Source organism: Protopterus annectens, chromosome 14.part0, assembly GCF_019279795.1.
Source record: "Protopterus annectens isolate FY-2018-M chromosome 14.part0, PAN1.0, whole genome shotgun sequence".
Taxonomy (NCBI): domain Eukaryota; kingdom Metazoa; phylum Chordata; order Ceratodontiformes; family Protopteridae; genus Protopterus; species Protopterus annectens.
The window spans coordinates 1136275664-1136293004 of record NC_056748.1 but is presented as its reverse complement, the minus strand read 5'-3'; the positions used below and the strand labels follow the sequence as shown (position 1 = coordinate 1136293004).

Here is a 17341-nt window from a genome sequence, read left to right as displayed (position 1 = left end):
TTGCTGAAGAGCACTTGTGTCCTAGTGGGAGACTAGAAATTTAAAGACTTAAATAAACTAAACATAAAATATTCTCTGAAAAAACAGCCACTATGAAAAGTTTAAATATATTTAATAACAAAAACATGAAAATTACAAACACACACACACACACACACACACACACAGGAGTTTCAATCACAGGAGATTTTAAAATAACAGGTTCATCAGAAACAGAAAAACAGTACTGGACTAATCTCACTATATTTTCCTGACTAATCTGAAGATTTACTATTCACTGGTTACTTACTAAAGTAAGGCAAAGTGGGCAAGTGATCCTTCTATGTCAGGTTTCAAATATAAAATAAAACTGAACTAGAAGCCCACACATGTTTGTTATCTTACCATACAGACAGATTGAGCTTTGCTGTGTTACAACATCTGAAAGCCATAAAACCATTTCAACACTTCCAGCCTTCCATGGTAGCAATTACTTTACTGTTAAGGACAATACAGCAGGATTCCTGTTTTAAAAAAAAAAAATCATCTCCTACTGCAATCATAACTGCAAAATACAATCTTCGTGGCCTACCAGGTAATTTAATTTCAGACTATTTTTCAAAGTTAGCTGGACTGAGATGAACCTCTTCTCTTCCAGTATCGTCTGTTTTATTTCAACAGTTACAATATGGTCCGACATACAAATGCATTTCTTTTTTTCTGCCCAGCAGGACATTTTTTTTTTTTTTTTTTTTTTAGAACCCAAGCAGTTTTACAAGCACATTTTCAACACAAGCACCCGTACAAATCAGTTTGATATACAAATGATGACACACTTCTTTAAAAGAACTCCAGCTAGCTAAGCTGGCATGTGTTACACATCCACTGCCCTACTACTCCTGGCATAGCTGGTAATACCTTACATTGTCACAATAACATGGAATGAATATATTTCAGCAAGAATGTAAAGCTGCAATGCACCCATCACTCATACAGAAAAGCAGGAGGCAGCTTGTCACTAAAAAAATGTGTTTTGTCTGCATCAAGAGTTTGGTAACGAGTCAAGTGTGAGAGAGAAGAAAACAATTTGAACCAAAACCAAAAAAAAAAAACGGAAACTAGTATGGACAAAAACGGAGTATGAAACTGTATGAAATACTGAATTTAATAAACCATTTTAGCGCTTTCATCTCCTAAGAGACTTCATCAAAAGAGAAGAAAACAATGCAATTATACAAAGTAGAAACTTAAATTCTATCACAGTCCAGTCTTATATCAGCTCTCTCGGGAAAGAAAAAGCCACACTGAAATGATTTTGCACATCTTAACCTTTTCATAACCCCACTCTTACACACAATTCACAAAGTAGTAAATCCTTTTAGATTTCTCACACACACACTCAGCCGTAGCCTAGAACCTGTAAAACTAAAACTAAAAGAATATCCAGATTAGAAAAAAAAAAAAAAAAAAAGATTAAACCTCTTTCCTGGTTTAGTATTGTAAATTGGTAAGACTGGAGTCTCCCAGCTACACATGCTCACTTAAGTTACCTCCTGCTGATGTGCTACGAATGGCCAACTTTGCTCCCCAGCTACCTCACAAATCTTCAGTTTCCATTACCACCCTTACTTTCTAGGACGACATTTTACTGATTTTGTAGAAGGGTTGATAACGACCTTTACAGACATTAAATATAAACCCCCTGCAACAAAAATAACTTCTTTAAAATCAGTCTCACATAAAATTAGGAATAACTGTAAATGAAAGGATTTTAATCTCAAATCTTCTCACTTACCCACAGCTAAGACACCAAAACGCAAGTTTCAGTACAAACTTTTAAAATTCACTATTCCATACATGACAAAAATCTATTTCATCCCGTCTTTAGCAATAAAGTATAAATGGTTAACACTCAACCCAACAAGTTACTACAATACACAATATCATCCTTCTATCCTCTCAACATTACAAAGTGCATCAACTCATTAAATAGCCCAACTAAATCCTCTAAACTCAAACTTCTAGCACATTACCTCAGTCATGAGGATACCTGTTGGAATTCTCCTCTATTCCCATCACCAACCACCTACCACACCTTTAGTGCTTACTCATTATGGTACTTCACAACCCTATACCCCACCTTCTCCACCATTTCTCCCTTCTTAAACACTTGGGCTGATGGGCAGAATGGTTTAAGCAGGTAACTCCCCATTTCATTAAATGGAGATATCTGCTCCAAAATGTACAGGCGTATTTCAGAGGGGATATACTTCCTAACCTCGGGGCCCACAACTTCCAGCACTATCAATACTTTTAAAGCCAATAAATCTGCTGATCTACATTATTGAAACTGAAAGTTCACTCCCTGGACAACCTGATATTAAAACAAGAACAAGGCTTAAACCTTCCACTTCCTCGGAGTAAATATGCCCCTCCAAATGAAAGATTGTTTTTGTTTTTGATAAGCAGTCAAGTCTAACTATATACTAAAAGTGATACTCTATGGCACCCACCCACATAAGATTCATAGTTGAATACTAGGCTAACTGCCATAAAGGGCCACTTTAAACCTAGCCAATAACCCAAGGTGAGAATCAAACTCCATGCCTTGTGCCTATAAGGCAGAGACTTTAACCAGGATTCCAACTTCACACATTATCACCTCATTCTCCACTTTCTACCCAGAGCGTACCCCTTCATTTTCCCCCTGCAAGATGGATATCCAAGTTTCTGCAAAAACAATGCCAAAGCCATTAGAATAATTGATCTACAAGGCCTACCAAATACCACCACTAATGTTCAGGCAAATATGTCCTGTAACGTTACATCTCAATACCCACATCCCTACCCGATGTAGTAAACTTTTTTTTTTTTTTTTACAACTGGCAATTCTACAATAGACCAGATTCTCTCTACACATCCAGCAAATGTGTCTCAAATGGGAAGTGACTGCAAGGGGCCACCACCCACAAGACTGAGCTTATGCCATTTGCCCTAGGGTCAACATTTAACTCTACAACCCTCTTCTCGGTCTTCTCCTCCAATGACAATATGTAATTATTCTATTCCCCCAAACAAAACTACTCAGCCATAGATAAATAAAACAAAAATTTGGATTACTCTACAGAGTAAACCATTTCTCGTCAGCTCATGTACAAAAATCCATTGCCACTACACACCTTCTTCAATCTTACCTCTTCCTCAGAAACCTTTCCTAATCTACAAATTAATCTCCTTACACATTACAGTCCTACAACAAAAGGAAAAATTCTCCCAACATTCCCTGAAACATAACACACCACTGCACTTTAATTACATTGGATTTTCTCACCTTCTAAAATTCACTCACCTCAAAATAGCACAATCTACCCCCTTAAATTACCATCCATTTCCTCCCTACTCCAGTTTTAATCCTCTTACTTGCACTGTAACATACATGGACAAATCATTCTCGTACATCTTCATTACATGGACAAATCATTCTCGTACATCTTCATACAATTCTTATGGACATGCAGTATTTACTACCTCTATCACTATAATGTGGAATCCCCCCCCCAAAAAAAATTTCCCTCTGCCAAATCAACATCATCCCACAATTCAAGAAAAACTGGAAAGCTGACTTACTAGTCCATCACCTTTGTACTTGTTCCAGCCCTCTAGGCTGAATATCCCTGTTCCACTAAACCCCTCCAACTCACCCAAACACAGCTCACTTCTCTCTCAAATGTAACTCTCCACTTTATCTCCCCCAAGTCAGATCAATTTTAAAGTCTGACAAACACCACTGTTCTCTCATTACTTTCTGCTCATAGTAAAAAACGCACACACACAACTCTGCTAATGTACTGTACTATGTTGCATATGATGCTCTACATAACTATACACACAATGTATTGCCACCTGTGTAGTATTGTTCGAGATACAAGATTCGTCTCTGCATTTCAGTTTTATTTTTATACATTTTCTTCTGGAGCCCTTTTCCACCGGAACTCCCCAAAAAGGGGTCCCTCAACCCAGTTGGACTTTCCTAATCAACAAAAACAAATCAATAAACAAAACAGAACCAGACATTCAACACACTCTCAAGGGTAAATATCTATAAACATGGCAAGACTAGATATTAACAAGAAATATTTGGTTTACTTAGTACGGATTATATAAAAAAAGTGTTACAAGCTGGAAGAAGCATAAATTCTTAACCCAATGTAGTAGATGTAGTATTTACATGAAAACAATCTCATAATACTGATTAGTTCAAAATTAGAAAAATTTTGAGTTAAGGGAAAACCTTATATAACTTTGAATGCCTTAAGTATTGATTCCACTGTACTATGTACTATTACTATTTGCTTTGTCTTGGAAAGAAAACCTGACAGCTCTCATGACAGATGTACAAAGATCAACAAACAAAGAGCTAATTAGAACTAATAGGATTACAAGCAAGAAAAAAAAAAAAATTTGGGTCAGGAATAGATTTGGACTCAAGTCCAAAACACACAAAATTAAGTAAATCATGTGCTCAAAAATAAGGCAGCACAAACCTGCATATCCAACATAACAAATATAGTACAACTACCATGGATGGAGGGTAAAAAAAAAAGAGCCTTGGATAATGAGATGCACATTAAACGAAGACAATTTGTCGGATTCCAAAAAAGACTGGCTCGCCATGTAACTGACCACATACACCAAGATCAAGGATTTTGGAATTAGGTCTTACACCACAGTAAGCCACTTTCATTGAGAGAGTGTCTTTCAAAACCAAGGCAAGCATCTCTTTTGGAGTCTGGCCCTGTGTTTAAGAATTCCCTGCCACTCACAATGCAGTACAGGCACAAGAACAACCTCAACAGAATCATGACGTTGACCACCATGTTTGCCTTCGTTGTACAGAAGGCTTTCTACATGGCCCACCTCATAAGTAAGGATTAGGTCATAACATCCCTGTATTTCTCCCTTATCAGACCCATTAACTAGTACAATGCCCCCTTTGGCATGTGCCTTGCCAAGCACATGCAGCAGCAGGAGAGACCACAGAGGTTCCTGACCAGGAAAATCCAGGCTTTCAAACACCTATCCTTTACAGATAGGCTAAAAGCCCTGTCCCTCTATGCAGTCTTCTACAGACTGCTCAGGTGTGACCCGTGTCACCATCTCAGACTCTGCCTTGATGGAGTTGCTGCATATCTGCAAGTCAAACTCCACTCACACAACCCACACGCAAGGTCTCAACCTGATCTGGGACATTAATAGAACTTGTTGGAGGGATGGGTGTCTCTCCCAATGACTCCCCTCATCTGTGGCATAGACTTCCTCTCCATACCAAGCAAATACCTCACTAGCCCTCTAAGAGGAACCTGGATGACTGGATGGGAAACCGAAAATACACCCCTGGGATCCCACCTGTGTCCCTGTTTGACAGGGAAAACAGGTGCTGACTTTGTGGAACATAGGTGAAATTCTTGGCTAGGCTTATAAGAGCTTCCCAGCAAATAGTCTAGTATCGTCCTACGAACCTATGATAAAGTGCAGTCTCCCTCAGTACTGAATCCTGATATTCTAGTAATCAATACAAGGAAGAGTTTTAGGAGGTCTAAGCCAAATTCAACTCAATGGATGGTTTCAAGCTGTCTTTATAGGTTTATATGCAAGTACTATGCTAGCTGCCCTAGCAGACCATTTCTCAAAATAACCTATTTGGTTATAGGCTGGCCTTACCCATCCCATGGTCAATAAACATGAACTATTTAGCACAACTCAAAAATAAAAGCTGTGTGATTGTAGCAATGACTGAGGCATGGAACTCCAGAGAATTTTCAAATGGAGAATTATGAATGACTTTGCAAAGCCACCGGTGTCTTACTACAGCACAGCTCTATCACTGGTACAGAAGCAAACAGTAACCCAAACCTGGAAATACATTACAGATGTCGATATATGTTATGTCAAACTAATCACCACTTGTAGACACCAGTCAATGAAGGCAAAATCTCATCAGGAATATTTTAAAGCTATAGCTAGTATCATTAACGGCAACAACATCTTAATTATATGTGATTTAAACTATTCTAACATGGACTTGTACAATATGTCAAGGAAGACAGAATTCTAGACATTCTCATATTGTAGTCTTATTTAGCCAAGAACTAACAAAACTTCAGGTGATAACATCTTTACATTACCACTAGTATTTGACACTATTGCTTTTAATATAAATACATGTCCACCTCTGCATACCTCTCAACTGTACAGATTTTCACAGAATATTCAGATTTTTATTTCATATTTTTGGTCCATTTCTAATAAAATTGTTGTTTTCTGGCAAATCACTGGCCAGTTGAGGGCAGAAATGAGTCATTCGAGTTTCAGTCTTCATAACTTTCAGAAAATTCATACTAATGCAAAACATGTTCTACCTACTAAGTTTGTAAGAGCAATATTTAAAAAAAGAAATGTACCTATTTTCCATCCTTTGTCCCCCATTATTTATTGCTTTCTCAAGATTTCTTGCTACAATAGGTTGAGAGGTATGACTATCATTAATTGCAGAAGTAAAACACTTATGTAATCTGTATTTATAATAATGGGCTATTAAACATGTACTCTTTAAAAGAGCATATATTTGTTCTATTAACAGGAAAATATATGCGTAACTTTAAGGGATACTCACTACTGCAATAGGTTTGGTGAAAATTTCACTCCTTATTCTCTCCAAACCTTCTACAAACCTTCCCCAAACTTCCCCCTGACCCTATATATCTGAACAGGTCATCAAAGCTTTGTCCAAGGCAAAAAACACAGCCAGTATGGGACCAGACGACATCCCAGGCTGTCTTCTAAATCAACTAAAACAAACTAGCATCACCATTAAGTATCCTATTCAAATCACAGCCTAATCACAGGCATTGTCTCTGCGGTATGGAGAACAGCAACAGTTATTCCCCTCCACAAAGGTGGCCTAGCAACAGACCCAGGGAATTATAGACCCATAAGCTGGACCAGCCCCATCTGTTAAGCCTTGGAAACGTATCATCATGGACCTCATATATAAAGATATAGGTGACCTCCAAACCCTGGATCCTACCCAATTTGACTACATCAAGGGCAGATTCTGCCTGTTAAATCTGGTGGATTTTTTTGAAAATGTGACCAGGACCATTGACAAGGGAAATCTGTGCACACAGCATACCTCAACTTGGCAAAGGCTTTCGACACAATCCCACACACAGGCATTACAGATAAACTTAGACTGAATGTAAACCCCTTAATTGTACGATAGGTTGCCCAATGGCTCACAAACCAGACACACACTATCAAAGTGGGTGACTTCACATCAACCAGCAGACCCATTACTAGTAGGGTGCCACAGGAGTAGGTGCAGGGCCCCCTAGTGTTTGGTATACACACAAAAGTTCAGGTCAAAACTAGGGGGCTGTGGCTGACCAAGTTCACTGATGACTGCAAACTGGGTGCAATTATTGAACCCCCCAAATGTCAGTATATCCAAAAAGAGGGTCTTACACAGACCAATGACTGGTGTCTTAGCCATGGCCTCAAACTGAATGCAAAGAAACGCATCATTCCCTTGAGCACAACAATGTCCCTTCACACTATCAAAAACAATAATACCCCAAGTACCCACCAAGTGGTAAGGAACCTGGGATCACAATTTGACTGTGACCTTAACTTTGACAACCAGGGGTCTACCATGATATGGAAGACAATGTAACACACTTTATTAGTAAAGGCATCACCGTGAGAGCAAAAGAGGTTACAACCCCTCTATACTCGGCACTAATCCAGCCCATAAAAAAAAACAAAAAAAAAAAAGTAAAATACCCCATTCGGCATGTACAGTACAAATCACCTGTAGCAACTGGAGAGACCACAGAGCTTTCAAGGGACTCCAGCACATGCCTTACACAGACCACCTGAAGTCCCGGTCACTATACACTGTATCAGATAGACTTCTTATGCCTTATACCTGGCTTACAGAGCCATCTCAAGACCCAAACCTAATGAACTTGCTGCATATCCGTAGATAAAACAAGACTAGTGCTACTTGTTCCAGGGACCTAAATATGGCCTGTGGCTTAACAGGACATGTTGGAGGGACATATTTATGTCCCACTGACTGCTGCATCTTTGAATAGGCTACCTATTCATCTAAAACTGAACATCTCTATGACACTGTTCAAGAGGAACCTGGACTAGTGGATGGGGCACCATAAATTCTTACCGGAAATAGAGCCCACAACCCTCCTGGACATGGGCAGCAATAACTAAATGCAATCTTCAGTATTGACTTCAGTACTGACTAGCATTTCTATAGTATTACATAACGGTAGGCTTGAAGTGATAGTTTAGTAATCTTTATGCACTTTGTAGCATTTTAATTTTTCTTCAGTATGTTAAAAACCAGTTCTGTGCCACTAACATGAAGACTTCCAAAACCACACCTATATATAAAAAAGGACCACAAGGGTTATACACCTACAAGTCTAACACCTAGTTTGGAGAACTATTTTGAAAGGTGTATTACTGAGCTATTAAATAGTCCTTTGGTGGATTTTTCAAAACCATGGGTTTAATCTAATTGGATTGCTAGACATCATCACTATGGCCACTCATTCCATTTGGTCCACTGGCATTCTACCCTTTGGTTTGGTAAAGCCTTTTGATATCCATGTTAATCATGTATGCCTTAATCTTCAATAAAAATAATCCTTACTTAGCCTGATGGATTGGCAACTGGATTATGAGAATTCCATCAAGGGGTAGACGGTTAAGTCCTGTACTTTACCTACAACTTAGGCATTACAACCAAACTCTGTGGGACACCCTATCTTATTCAATCAAGTCTTTGTCATTATGAGTACTAGTAACAGAATGCTGTGTCAGCAAACAGTGACAATTGTAAAAATAAGTTGGTATTAATCAATGAACAAAATTTAGTTGAAATGAATTATGTTAAAATAACTCAGACTAGGCAAATCATCCTGGACTACAACTTACTTCCAACCATGCAAGTTACTTTCTTCACAAACTAATTTTTTTATCACTCCTATCACATTAAAGGACAGCACAGGAAGAAAGAAGAGTATTGCAAGGTTGAAGTTACTACAAAACTAGTTCTTTGCCAAGCATTAGTAACGTAAGCAGCAAGGCCATGAAACGAGATACCGCAGAATAAAAATCTAAACATATGCACAAATGCAGTGACAGGAACTTTCGTGATCACAGTGGATCAAGAATGTACTACTCCACAATGTTGGATACACCTACAGAATCAAAAAATAAAAGAGACATACAATACTCCAAGAGGTGTAGAAGCTTTGTACGTGTTAAACAATCATCAGTACATAGGTAAAAGTGTTACAACAGTGCATTGTACCACCAAAACAAAACCAAGACGCATGAGAGGCCTCTGCTCCTGTATATACCAACATAGGGTACTTGCCCCACATACACCATTATCAATACTAAGTCCATATTCACAGGGAAAGGTCCACTTGATTATGACCGATTTGTGCTATAGTCAATGTAGGAGGTTGCAATAGCTTTTGCATCACAGAAACAATGTGCATTGCATTGCAATTGCTTATTTTGATATTTTAATTACTTTCTGGACAGGTGTTAGGGGTTTCAGGTAATTTTCCCCTAACATTTTAAAGGCATTCACCATTTATCCATTTTCTTACTTTCATAAGCTGTAATCAGAGCTGTAGCTAGCTTCCCCTCAAGCGCTCTGCAGCTCTCTGATATGGTGGCCCCAGCAAAAGTTTAAGGATTCAAAAAATAAAAAAAAAATCACTGTAAACTCAGCCATTTACTACAAACATGAGAAGTGCCTTGCTATAGTCTAAACAGCGCACAGGACATTTGGGGCCAATATGATGCTGCCATTCATCTCCCCATTACCAGTGGTACGTTACCAAGCCATCACACCCTAGGACACCATTCACACAGTCATGGCCATACCTCTGACTGTAAAGAAAAAAAATTACTTAATTTCAAGTGAGCTTGGATAGTGATCAGACAAAAACAAGCTGCTTCAGAAGAGGTCACTAGAAAACCCCAGTCCCAAAGCTCAGGCCACAGCCTGGAGAAATTTGCATATTTTAAATACTATTCCCGGGGGGGGGTGGGTTGGGAAGAAGGAAAGATGAGTGAACAGAAACAAAAGTTGGGAGGGTGGCCTAATGGTTAAGGTGTTTGCCTTACAAACACAAGGTGCAGAGTTCGAGTCTCACAAGGGATAATTGGCTAGGCTTAAAATGGTTCGCAAGGGCAGTTAGCTTAGTACTAATCTATGAACCTATAAGACAATTTAAAAAGCTACCAATAAAGAAAACAATTGTGCATTTTGCATGAAAAGAAAAAAGAAATCACATTAGGCCAGGATGTGAGCTCATTGCAACAAATGGAACAGCAGCATAACAGAAATGAAAAGTCTACAGAGGAAGTTGAAAGAGCCAAAAGAAGATAAAGCAGTAACTGGAAGTGGAGCTGTTGAAACAGATTCACAGAACACAAGAACTAAGAGACCAAGAGAAAAGATGGCTCTTGAAAAACTGGTGAAGGAGTAACAACAGCTTAAACAAAATAGAAGGAGCAACAAGGAAGTCAAGAAATTGGTAGTGTAGCCATCATACGAGTCGCCATACCAGGGAATCAAACACTAAGAGGACATATACATTGGGACAGCAGCAAGGAGATGCAAGCGTGCTTCCATTCCATTTCTATAAATGAAAAAAATAATAATAAGGCAAGCAAAAAGCCAGTCTAGTGAGGATTACTCAGAAACAGAGTGAAAGGAAAGCTACATTACACATATTATACTAAATGAAACAGTTGCATGGTTGAAATAAGATGGTTCAAGTGAGCTGATGGCCAAATGAGGAACTAAACAAGCTGCATTTGTGAGGGATGGCAGAGTGAGAGAGTAAAAACCCATGACTACAGAAGGATTGAAAGTGACCAACTAAACAGAAGTAATTTAAGTGGAAGGAATGGACACTGAGAAACGCAGTTAAAAATGTGGACAGTGGAGGAAGAATGTATTAAAATGAAAAGATCCTTACCATGTGAAATTATCTCCAAAGATGACAAACATTTCATCTCATTGTTTTTAAAAAGTTACCAGTTCCTGGGGCAATGAATGATGAACAAGACCACCAAAGGGGGCATAGAGACAAGGATACAAGGTAAGAAATATAATATTCATAGCTACTTACTGATGTACAATAAAATGCAGTAACAATAAGTTTGTTTCTCTTACAAAATAAGCAATAATTGCCACTTAACTGGGAGACATCCGAAGGAATGTATGAAGTGAAAAACGGAAAACAACAACTCACAGTTAAATCAGAATGGCAATGTATATGAGGCATAATAAACAGCTGTAAAACTGACGTGTTGTAAATAAGTGGTCAGTGAACAGCAGTGGAAAGGCGAGACCAAGGAATGGGAATGATGTAATATAAAAAGTGCGCAATATCAGTACGGAGCTGGCATACAATGTACTAATGTGAGGGACAGTACAAGAGACCAAAACAAGCCTCAAAAGGCCCATGTTCAAGGCATACCCATGCAAAACCCAAACCAAAAGGCAGGAATCCATCTGAGAGGTTGGAAAGTAGGAAGCTACAAAAAAACACAATGTCAGCTCTTGAGGAAGGCAGCAACTGGGTAGGCAAAAAGGAAAATACAGTTAATTACTTGGAACATTGGTGCCTCATCAGTCTTATCAGAACAAAAATACAAGAAAAGATAGAGGGGATGGAGGAGACATTCTTCTATTATTATGGAACAAGAGATCTGGAGAAGATACTGTGTTACGAGTACCCAAAATAGGATTAATAATCAGCAAGGCAGGATGAGGAGAAAGAAAGTAAAAACTGTACTTCATAGAGGACTTCAGACAACCACAGAGAAAAGTGATAAAAGTGGGGTATGTAGGGGGTTAATCTGGAAGGGAAGGGTGGAAGCTGCAGTTCAACAACAGAAAATATATGTACCAAGTAGTAAAAAACCTTTTTGCCAACTTTGAACAAACAAGAAGAGACTTAACAGGGATAATAGTGGGAACTACAATGTCACTGCAAAACCAGAAAGAGGCAGGCTGTGTGGAAGGAGGGAATACAAGGAAGAGGAGACAAAAAGATAGCCCAAAGAGTGAAAGATGTAGGCTGGCTGGAAATGTGGAGGAAGATATCCCGATGAAAAGGAATACACCTTCACAAGAAACATTTTCGTACAAGCAACTAGGTCAGACAGGTTCTTAAGGAATTAAAACCTAATGGGAAAAAGTGGAAGAAATCCAAATACAAGAGCCTCACATACACATGATTCATGCAACAGTGAAATGCAAGTGTGCAGGAATAAAAAACAATGAGAATGAGGGAAGAGAGGGGCCTAGTTATAAACCGAATGAGACAGGACAAGATAGAACTGAAAGGACTAATAAAGGAGTCGATACAGCAATGAGAATGAGGGAAAAGATGGGCCTAGTTATAAACCGAATGAGACAGGACAAGATAGAACTGAAAGGACTAATAAAGGAGTCGATACAGCAATGAGAATGAGGGAAAAGATGGGCCTAGTTATAAACCAAATGAGACAGGACAAGATAGAACTGAAAGGACTAATAAAGGAGTCGATACAGCAATGAGAATGAGGGAAGAGATGGGCCTAGTTATAAACCGAATGAGACAGGACAAGATAGAACTGAAAGGACTAATAAAGGAGTCGATACAGCAATGAGAATGAGGGAAGAGATGGGCCTAGTTATAAACCGAATGAGACAGGACAAGATAGAACTGAAAGGACTAATAAAGGAGTCGATACAGCAATGAGAACAAGGGAAAAGATGGGCCTAGTTATAAACCGAATGAGACAGGACAAGATGGAACTGAAAGGACTAATAAAGGAGTCGATACAGGACACAGAGTCAGAAACTGGCATAACAAAGTGACAAAGGGTAAAACTGAAGTTAGGGTGATTGAGAGAGAGTGATCTAGAGGTGGTGGGCAAGGAAGTTGGAAAAACAGAAGATAAAGTACTACAGAAAGAAATTCAGCAATGGTACTGGAGGACAGGACTACTGGTGAATAGTGGGGGAGGCAAAAGGGAAACATAACTGAGAAATACAAGCAGCAGCAGGCACAGAGTAAAGGTACAATGGATATGGGGGGGGGTGGAGAATATTTAGAAGAGAATGAACTAATCAGGGAAAGACTCAGTAACACTTCAGGTCTATTAAAAAAAGGACAGAGGAGTCTGAATGAACTGGAGAAAAATGGAGAGGGATATATAGTGGAGGATGAAGAAAGACAATCTGAATGCAAACTTGACAATGGCCAAGATCTGGAAAGGTGGGAGACTAGAAAGAGTCACCCCTCCACCCCCGGGTTGTACAAAAGGGGAAGAGGAAGAAACATAAAGGTTCTAGAAGAAGAGTAGGAATCCAAGAGAATACATGTGACTCTGGCAAAATATTTAAGAGAATAAAGAAAGCCAGGATACCTAAAGGGGAAGGAGAAAGGAAGAATTGGGGGAATATTGCTCTCTTACTCCTTGACGTAGATAAAGATTTTGGCAAAGGTATTGCTGTAAGGACTCAAATTAAGTATTAACAAAAAATATACAAGCAAGGAAAATTTTGGAGGATGGGAAAAAGTAGAAAAATGGTGGGTTCTGCTGGAATATTATACACATAAGAGGAACAGAAGCAAAAAGGGGAAAGTTGACTTGTGCTCTGACTTACAGAAGTTCGACAAGGTGAGGTGGGAATTCCTATGGAATACACTGCAGCAAAGACAGGTAGGGGAAAGATTACACACTGGATACAGTGCATATACCATGATCCAGATACTAAAGCACTCATAAATGAAAATGTATCCTAGGACACAAGGATAGAAAGGGGTACCAGACAGGGGTGCCCACCATCTTCAGGCCTCTTCATGCTTGTGATGGAGGAGTGGAAGTCAGACAAGTCAGCAATGCTTGAAAAAAAGCAGAAAACAAAATCTCAGTTTCTGTCAGGCAGATGACAGCACAGGACTTACAAGACAAAAGACAGACATTCATATAGTAGTAGGACTTGGATGCAACAATAAAAAAAAAACAGAAGATTAGGAAATGGGAACAGGAAAACAGGTGCTGTTCTTGGGTACCTAGGGCTCTATTTTGGGAATAGAGACAGAATTTGTCAGTTATTTACCAGGATGGTGAGCTGGCATACTGATCCTCTTCGGTCACGTCCTTGGCTCAAAGAGCAGACAAGACATAAATAATGAATATGACAAAAAGCGGAGACAGAGCATTCTGAGAGAGTAAATTACAATAGTATACACATCTAAGACAGTAAGGATATAGTATACATTATTTACAAGATTTGACAATAGAGAAAAAACTGCAAGAAGGTGGAAGAAACAAAGAATCCTGTCAGGGGAGGTGACTTGCACATTTCTTGGGTGAATTAATGCAGCAGGAATGATGAGACACCCAATAATCTCCCCCATCTTTTCTGTCACATATACATGGGACAAACGGGTATAACAAACGCAAAATAACAGGACTGAGTCAATAAAGGCAAGAGGGGGGAAAAAAAAAAAGGCAAAATGAGATTTAATAGGAAAAAAGGGGACTGGGGTTCCCCATATATCTAGATATATAAAACTGGATAGAAACAGACAAGGTGGTGGTTAAGCAGGAGCATGTAATGGAGAGGGAAACATGGAAGGGCTTACTTACTGAAGGAGCAGTAAAATCGTGATGCATGAAGTGGGGTAACGGGAACCTCAAAAAAACTATTGGGAAAAGAATGGTGGACAAAGGCAGCAAAAGAAATCTTGGGAAGAAAATTAGAATAACTCAAAATGAAAAAGATAAGGAAAGAATTAAAACAAAGAATGCCAGTGACCCACTGGTGGAACTACCTGGTACTCAAGGATACCTGGAAAACAATAGAGAACGGGCAAAAGGAGAGAGGAACAGGCATGGTGGGAGGATAAGGAAGAGGTTAGAAAGGCAAAGGGAAAACAGATCTATAAATGAAAAAAAAATAGGACTAGGATGAAGAGAAGAAAATGAGAAAGAAGTTGGGAAGGGAAGAGCAGAATTCAAACAGAGATGGACACACAAATCAAAGCCGGAGAACAAACAGTGACCACCCTTCAGGAAACTGTTAAAGGAAGGCAGAAGAGAGTAGATGTTGGAGATAACAGAACAAAAAGGCAGGAATGATGCACCTCATAAAGGACTGTGGATGACCACATGTATTCTGTAAATAAGCAGAGAAAACTTGGGAAGACAAAAAAAATAAAAGAGCAAACTTGCAAAATCTGTATATGGGACTTAAATAAAGGCAACAGCATCAGGGAAAACGACAGTTGACCCATTATGAGACTACAGACGTGAAAACAATCAGTGAGGACAGAAATGAGACAAAAACAATGCAGGAGGAAGCATTACACAACAGTTTCCTGGAAAGAGGCAGAAGAGGGCAGAAAACTAAAATGAAGAAAGAAGGGGGGGGGGACAAAAGAAAAAGCAATAGAAAAGAGCTTTAGAATACTGCAAAAAATGCAAATAATGCCGGAAGGAAGGAAGGAAAAAAACGCAAACGGAAACCGTGAAGGGGGCCAAGGTATGCAATGAAGGAGTTAGTTAAATAAAAGGAATATCTTTTCCATTAACCACAAGGGAAAAAAAATAAAAAAATAAAAAAACAGCATTTGTTACAGTACATTTCCTGATAAAGTACTTTAATGCTGGTTACTGCACAACCTTGTTCTGTACTGCTTGTAATGAGCTGTCACAAAAGTATAAACACAGTTCCGCTACTTAACCCCATCAAAATAGAAAACTGGTGAAATCAGGGCCATTTTACCACATTAAAACACCATGTTATACTTAAAGCCTAACTATCAAATAAATAAATACATGCTCAAATCCATAGGTTTTAAAAAGAATTCATCACCATTCTGTCCCAGTTTTCAAACTTTCATAAGCTGTAATAATACTCAGACTGCCTCTAAGAAAAAAAAAAACAAAACAAAGCAGCTTTCTTATTTATACACTCAGCCTTAAACATAAGAGGTTACTGTGTGCATTCCCTGAATCACATCAGCATTTTATTATTGTACAATTATTATAATACATTTTGTTGTTACAGATATTCAAAACAGCTTTCCCCATACTCTCCCAATGCCATGAGCAATGCTTAACAATTCCTTTATTTTACTTATCCATACAAATTATCATCAACAGAGAATGCACTATAGTTTCACAATACTCACTTTTGCCACAGCTTCAGCAATTTCCTATCACTCCACCAACTTTCTCATACTCCACTTCAAACAACTGTACACACTTTCCTAAATAGAATTCACCAAATGTTTTCTTAACATTTCTTTCAACAACATTAAACACCATTGGAAAGTTTCTGTTAGTCTTTGACATTCACACCCTTTCCTGGTGCCTTGCTCATTAGAACCTCATACTGCACACCTTTGCCACACCCAACAGATACTTGCAGTAAAACTTCAGGGGATTATTTAGCACACCTAGGTAGGAATTCTGATTTATATTTAACAAGAGTGCTTTGTTTTCCCTTCCATACTTCTCAATCTCTTAGAGCAACAAAGTTGGACAAAGGCCTAAAATTAAATATTGCCCTTATAAAGTGAGAAAGTTGATAGAATAACAGGTTTTAAGTCTGAAACTTAAATGTCTGCCATTAATTTCTGACTTCTGTCCTCAATGATTTGCCAGAAAACCACAATCTGATGAAAAACAGAACAAAAATGAGGCAAAAATCTGGACAGTTGTGAGGCATGTTCCCCGCCCCATTTTATGTAGACATTGAACAGCTTATACAGTTATTTTCCAGCAATAAACCAGTTTGCTAGAAAACACTTATTAGTCTTTGTCACAGCAGGCAATTTGTTTTTCTACAATACCTGAGTACATGCTACTGCAGAGCATTGCACTGTACTGTTTGCAAAGAATAGTCACCAAATTTAAACACAGTTCATCTGTTGTCTTTACTGGTGGGGTAATAATGGTAGCTTTAGTCATTGTGCTATATTAGAACACCAAATGCACAATTTTAAGGGATTTCTGTTTGGGTTTCATGACAAATTAACTCTCTCTCTCTCTCTGTATATATATATATATATATATATATATATATATACATATATATATATATGGGTTCCATACACTAGATCAGATTTTCACTAATAGGAAATAGTGCATGGAATGTTCACTGCAGCGAAAGTGCACTTACTCTAAGTTCAGTACAATGAATGGGTGTTCACTAATAGGAAATAGTGCATGGAATGTTCACTGC

General features: G+C 38.6%; 1 long non-coding RNA gene across 1 annotated transcript in view; it reads right to left on the bottom strand.

The window, feature by feature from the left end:
• LOC122789456 overlaps nucleotides 1-16498 on the bottom strand; it is a 554265-nt gene extending 537767 nt beyond the window's left edge. The window contains exon 1 of the long non-coding RNA XR_006362812.1: nucleotides 16287-16498. This is a non-coding gene — a long non-coding RNA (uncharacterized LOC122789456). The remainder of the gene's footprint in view (nucleotides 1-16286) is intronic.
• Nucleotides 16499-17341: the final 843 nt, after the last annotated feature.